The 7,500-nt window shown below is 31.0% G+C and overlaps 1 pseudogene; it reads right to left on the minus strand.

The window, feature by feature from the left end:
* The window catches only part of LOC130799258 (albumin-2-like), a 23,936-nt pseudogene that overhangs the window by 917 nt on the left and 15,519 nt on the right, over positions 1-7,500 (minus strand).

Raw genomic sequence — 7,500 nt, forward strand, 5'->3', positions numbered from 1 at the left:
CTTTTTTGTTTTCACAGCGATTGTTCCTCTTGCAGCGACATTTTCTTTTTTACCGTCGTCAAGTGTGATATGTGTTGTAACATTTTCGTCAAGAGTAACAAAATAATTTTTATCGCCCGTCATGTGATTTGAACAACCACTATCAATATACCATACGTCATTTACTTTTTCTTGTGCATTTAATCCAGTGTAAAATATTTGTTCTCCGGAATTATTATTTTCGAAATAGTTTGTTTCTTTGTTTTATTTATACCAACAATCATCTTTTTGAAGGTGAGTGTGTTTTTTACACCTCTTACATTTATAACGATAATTATTAGTATTGTGTTTAGTTTTCTTATATAATTTACAATAAGGGTCAGTTTGATTATTAGAAAATTTTAATTTAGCTGGAAAAGTTTGTTTTAGTGGTTCTTCGTTAAATCATTTTAATTTATCTTCTTGTGCAAGTAATGATCCCATTAGTTCGAGGATACTTACATGAGATAAATTTTTCTTGTTAAATTCTCATATTGTTGTGGCAATAATGTTATATTTTTGTAAGAGACTCTTTAATATTTTTCGGTTTACATTTTCATCTTCTATTTTACCACCATTTGATCTTATTTGATAGACTATATTAGTTACTCGATCACAGAATGAATGTATTGTTTCATTTTTTGCCATTAGTATATTGTCAAATTCTCTCCATAGAGATTGGAGTTTAAAAAAAATTACGCCTTTGTATTTTGTCTCCAGGATCCTCTAACCCTCCGTAGCTGTTTTTGCGGGCTTGATAGTTGTAAGTATTGCCTCGTCGACTCCACGATATAATAAAGACAAGGTGTAGTTATCCCTTATCCTATTTTGTTTATATTTCTTTCATCTCAAGATGACTTTTTGGTTTTATCTTTGGGTGGTTGCTCATAACCTTCTTATACTAATTCCCATAAATCTTGGGAGATAAATATTGACCTCATTTGCATGGCCCATTGTTCATGTTTTTCTCCCTTAAATGTGGGAACCCATTTAACTGTGGGTAATTAATGATTGAGGCTATTTTTTATTTTATGGTAAGAGATTTATTTTATTGCGAAGTATAAAAAATTGGTTAATGTGTTTAAGGTGTTTGCAGGTTTTGGTTTAATTTGCTTTGATACCAAATGTAGGAAACAGCTTGTTTTGATTGAGTAAGTTTTGTAGTTGCAGAGGAATTTATTTGTGTAAAATAAGAAAGTGGATGATTAAATATTGATAACACTTGTATTGCTTGAATGTGAAGTACATCATATGCCTATTTATAGTTGGAAGTATGAGGCTTTACTTTATTCTAGATTAGTCTAGGTAATCTTACTAGATTATCTATCTAGAGTATTCTATTTAGAGTATTCTTATCCTACCTCTAAGTTTCTTATGCTAGATATTATTATTACATCATTGTAGATTTTTCTTGATTACTAGTATTTTAACAAAATAGGACTATATGTAAAAGAGAAACAATGTACAATTTTTAAATTTTGATAGGGATAATGTGGGGTTAATAAGTGTAAATGTGTATGTAAAAAGGTTAAATTTTGTAAGAATAGATTGGTAAAATTAACATACTCAAAATAGGATGAGACATTTATAGTTACTTGACCTCTTAACCAAATAAGAAAATAGGACACTTTGGTTGAATAGCTTGGAATATTACACTTCGTAACGATTTTTTTAAAAAACAAACGTCAAGATCACTTTTATGGGACATGCTTTTCGAAAATATGTTTGACACGAGTATTAAATTTAACAAAGAACTTAAGGTTTTGTCTATTACTTGAAAAAGTTGAAAGCTCAAATTACCAATAGAATTTAAAAAATTATAATTGTCTACCATGTAGAAAAGTCTAAAACTCAAGGCTAACACGTGAAATTTTCTTACTATTTATTTTGTTCAACTATTATTACTTGCTATTAGAAATATATGTAAAATACTTTCTCCGTTCCATTATAATTGCTATATATGACTTTTTACGCAATTCAATGTATTATTTTGATTATTTATATATAAATTATAAACATCTAAAAATTACAAATAGTTAATATTATGAAAGTATGCGACGATTCAAACAAGATCCCACTTGCCTTTATTTTCTCCTACACATTAGCCGCAATACATAAAATAAGCTTGATGTAAATTAAACTTTGATTTATTTTGCTCCCTACTATGTAGATGACTCGACTATTTTTAATATTGTCCTTTATCGGCTTGTATTGATATAAACTTTGATTTATGAGAAATTCCACATGGTAGCATTGAACTTTTATGAAACACCAGTAGTAGCATTTTTGTTATAATTTTCTACATGGTAGCATCCAATTTATGTCTTATCCATCTGTCTTAGCATTTTCAAGTAAATTCTTATCAATTTTTGTTTAATTCACCATTTTGACGTTTCTACTAAGTATTGGTTCTTGTCTTTATAATTTGCCCTAAACATTTGAGAGTGTTGATAAATTAAATGGTAAATTAAACTTTAAAATGGTGAACTAAACATTTGAGATCACAAAAATTGTTTAGGGCAAATTATAAAGACAACAATCAACACTTAATAAGGGTGGAAACGTAAAAATAGTTAATTTAGGACACTAATCAAATTGAAATAGTTAATTGACTGATGTGCAAATTTTATTTAATCGCAAGCGCACGGTGTACGTGTAGATGCGGGTTGAACACAAGGAAGCTAGGACAAGAAACTTGCTAATTTCTACCAATTATATTGCTCAAAGAGAAAAATGAGTCGATGGTTGTTTTTAACAAACTACATATGCAATAAGAAATATGGATTAAACTATATGATGAAGAGATCTAGAGTGTCGGGAATCTCCTAAAGTCTTGTATGATCAAATTCTCATTAGTGTCTATGAGATGTCGGATTAATCATATGGTTAAACACGATCTTATTAATCTCAAACTCTCGATCTATTGATTAACTATTAGATTTAGACCCTACTAATTCAATTCTCACACGCTAGTTTTATTGAACGAATTAATAAGAATTCAATTAAAAATTTACCCTAAAGCAAATTCAATCCCAATCTCACACGCTAGTTCTATTTACTAGTCCGACAAAGCATTTTTAATTTAGGTCTATTAGCACAATTGAACCACTTTAATCCTAATGTCATAGACACTTTCAATAATCAAATCATACCTGACTTATAAGTTCAAACCCTAATTCTACTCAAAATCATAGTAAAAGCAATAAATACAAACCCTAGGATGATACTAGACATTGATGAATATGATAATAATGACAAATTCAAGAGAAGCAATAATTGAATACCAAAGAACACAACAATTAGGGATGTCAAACATATTAGGTTGGGTCATTTTCAGCTTCGGGTCATATATAAATAGGTCAATAGACCCTTAACCCGAACCTGACCTGTTTAATTAAATGAGTCAAAAAGTGAAACCCCGACCTACTAACCTGCTAGAAACCCAATTAACTTGCTTTTATTTTTTGTTTCATTTTGCTTTGGTTTTTCAAGTCATTTGACCAATATTATTCAGGTCATTTGCCCCATATACTCGGGGTCATGTGACCCATTTTTTCAAAACTTAAAAATTACACATAAACATTGACTTTCACAATAAACATGATTCGTTCAACTATCATCATTCATTACATTCATTATAAGGTAATACTTCCTCCTTTTCATATTACTTACAACACTTCATTTTTGGACATTTCATATTACTTACAACATTACTGTTTTTGGTAAAAAAAAAACAAATATACAATTCTTTATCTTACCCTACTTTATCTCTTCCCCACATATCACAATCAACATCACCTTTTACTTTAATTACTTAATTTTCACCTACTTTTAACCTCACAATCAAAACCCCAACTATTTATCCCAACCCCCATCATTAATTTACCATACCCCCCAACTCCCCTTATCTGCCACTGGTACATTTCCCCATTTATAATGCCTGCTTTACTTCCTTTAGTTTTTAACCCTTTATCTGAACTCCCCCTTCCGCCATCAACATTCTTTGAGTATGTATGTCTGTTTCCATCTCCATTTTGCTGGGTAATCCTCACTTTTTTTTGGTTTTTTTGGTTGAAAATTTGATCTGAATTTTTTAGACTTCATCTTCATCTTCATCAACATCTTCTTTATAAACACTAGATCTGAAAGTAATCAGTTATTTTGGGGTTTTTTCGGTTCATATACTGATCTGGACTTGCCTGTTCCATACTTCATTTGGGTATTTCTCACATTTTGGGTTTTTTTTTGTTGAAAACCTGAGTTCACTCTGAATTATTGTTGTGTATTTTTTCGGTTCATATTCTGATCTGAGAGTATGGTTTTTTGACTGTTTTTGTGGGTTTTTTCGGTTGATTTCATTTTCAACTGATTTTCTTGATCTACATCTGATTTTCGATTGAGAACATTAAAAGATCTTCATATTCGTTTTATTTTCTTGATCAGTTTCTGATTTTCATCTAATTTCGTTTGATTTTCTGGAAAAATGGGTGATTTGAACAAGAAAATAAATAAGGTTTCTGTTTTATCTAGTACGTGCCTTGAAAACATTAAGTATGATAATGTTCATGGTTTATGGTATGATCATTACTACCTTAACTATGGAAATTAAGTCCCCACATGTAATCATTTATCTCTCTCTTTAAAAAACACTACTTTTTGTATTTTTGGGTAAAAACTGATTTGTTGGACCCATGTGAAAAGGGCAAAATACAGATTTTGAAGGGAAAAGGACCCTTAAAATTTGTACCCAGCAGTAATGTTGCTGGTAAAACAGAATAGAGGAAGTACCAACTTACTAAATGGTTGCATATATATATCATAGTTAAAAGTCTTCAAAAGTCAACAAACAAAACAAATATCACAACTAATTTTTAAGTTGACAAGCAACAACCAAATACATATATCATAATTAGTTTTCACAAATCATCGTAATCTAAAATATTGTGGCTGAAAAAAATGCTTCAGAGCTGAATTAATATTGATTGAAACTTGGACTTAGACTTAGACTTAGACTTGGACTATGGCAAGATATTTCTTCTTCTTCTTTTTCTTCAACTTTAATCTTTCATCACCACCCCACAAAGCTCATCCAATATTTTTCAACCACAAAAATCTAGCAAAAATAAAAAATTTAAAAAAAAAACAAATTGAAAACAATTAATAGAAAAAAAAAATCGAACAATGAAGATGACATTAACATACTTAACTAGAAATCTAATAGTACTACTTCATCTGCCATTGTTGAATGGGTCTTTGAGCTTAAAGAGGGAGAACACAAAAAAATCGAACACAAAAAATCGAACCACAAAACATTATGAAGATGACATTAAGAACACGAACTAAAAAACATTATGAAAATGGCAGTAAGAACAATGAAGATGGCAGTAAGAACAGTAAAATTGAACACAAAAAATCAAAAAAATCGAACAACAAAAAATAAGAGAATGAGAAAACGAAATGATTCTTACCTTAGCTTTGGGCGTTGAGGACTTGAGGCTGTGATAATATGAGAATGAAGATGGTAGTAAGAAGAGAGAACAAGGGTTAAGGAAGAAGAAGAAGCGTCGTTTCCGGGTTTAGGCCTTTAGGGTTTATAAAAGTGGGATGAAAGTCACTTCTACACATATATATACTACATGAAAACAATTTGGGGTTTTTTTAATAAGGTTAGCCGTTAAAGGGTTTTAAGTTGGGCCTTTATTTCTTGGCGTGTTTAGCTTTTTTTTATTTTCTTTTATGTCAAAGTTATAAAGTTTTAGGTCAAATATTAAATAGGTTAAAATATCAGATAATATGGGTCGATCCGACCTGACTAACCCATTTAAATGGGTTAAATAGATTTTTTTCGGGTTTAAATATTCAACCTGAAACTAACCCATATAATAAACAGATAATGTCGGGTTGACCCACTTAATTAATTGAATCAAAAATCTAAATCCAAACCCGCTAATTTCAGGTCAGTTTCAAATCAGGTTAACAAGTTGGGTCAGCTTTTGCTAGCCCTAACAATAATTAATTCAAAGAACAACAAGTGAAGAACAAACTAGTTTTTATTAAAAGATGATTAATAATAATAATTAAAGTTCACTAAAGGAAGATTTAAAACTAATACAAGGAATTAAAGAAAAAGAAAATTAAATACTAAAGAAAACTTACAATGTTCAAAGGAAGATTAATGGTAGACTTAATGAAAAACTAAATTAAAGGATGAAATTAAGAGTAAACTAATGGAAAAATTGGTCAATTAAAGACTAGAGGAAGGAAGAAGGAGCGAAACCATAATCAGAAATTAAGGGCCTATTTAAACTAATTAAGAAGTTTAACCTAATTCCTTAAGAGAAAACCAAAGAAGGAGCAAAACCCTAATCTGAAATTAAGGGCCTATTTAAACTAATTAAGAAGTTTAACCTAATTCCTTAACAGAAAACTAGAGGAAAATCGCGCCGCGAATGATCCGGGCTGAAATAGCTTGTCGTCGAGTCGGCTTTCATGAACATCAGAATAGCGCCGAGTCGTCATTTGCTTTTGGAGAATATCAATTTTGGTCAGCCTCTACCGCCGAGTCGACGGTAACCTTTTCCTAGCCAAAGCCGAGTCGGCTTTTGTTTCTAGAGAACATACTTAGTGTCAGCACATAACGCCGGCTCGACGGTTGCCTCTTCTTCACTGAAGTCGAGTCGACTTTTTCTTCTAGAATAGCTCTTGATTTTCTCTTTATCGCCGAGTCGTTGAGGACTTAGAGTACTCCTCAGCCAACTCGGCTTTTGTGTTCTAGAGGGAAATACATAGAAAACTTGGCCTTTTGATCTTTTACTTCACATGGTTTGATGTTATAGATGGCTTGATTCAATCTTTGATTAACTTACTCAAATTTGCCGTGATTAACTTACTTGCCCACAAATTGCCCATGGAGTACTAATTTGGAGCGAATAAGCTAAAAGCGACCCTAAAACACCACTAAACACCCAAATGGAGTATACAAATGATAATAACAAGTGCAAATAATTGCACTTATCATTGACGTCATGTTAAATAAAATCAAAGCATTGGTACATAACACATTAGTAACAATAGATCTATTATAGGATCGTGTCATAAATACGAAAACTTATTTTAAGCATTTACAAAGATCAAGGTTTTTTTCCTTGTTTAAATGTATTTTGAAAGATACGAGGGCACAACTTAAAGCCAATATAGCACATATGTTACCGATAGACCATTATGATAACAAATTAAAACAACAACAAAGATTTGGCTATAAGCACCTAAAGAAGAAATAACACTGAAATACAAGATAAATGCAACATGTATAAGCGGAAGATCACTATACATCCTCTCGTTTTATTTGACATAATACAAACTAAGCTAATAAAGATAATAAAAACCAAATATAATATGCATGCTGCTTTATCATACTTGTACGTATATTTGGGCGATTGCGGGGGCTTAGTTGCAATTTAAGTTGCAATTCTTGCGAGGCAA

This window comes from Amaranthus tricolor, chromosome 14 (genome assembly GCF_026212465.1).
Source record: "Amaranthus tricolor cultivar Red isolate AtriRed21 chromosome 14, ASM2621246v1, whole genome shotgun sequence".
Classification (NCBI taxonomy): domain Eukaryota; kingdom Viridiplantae; phylum Streptophyta; class Magnoliopsida; order Caryophyllales; family Amaranthaceae; genus Amaranthus; species Amaranthus tricolor.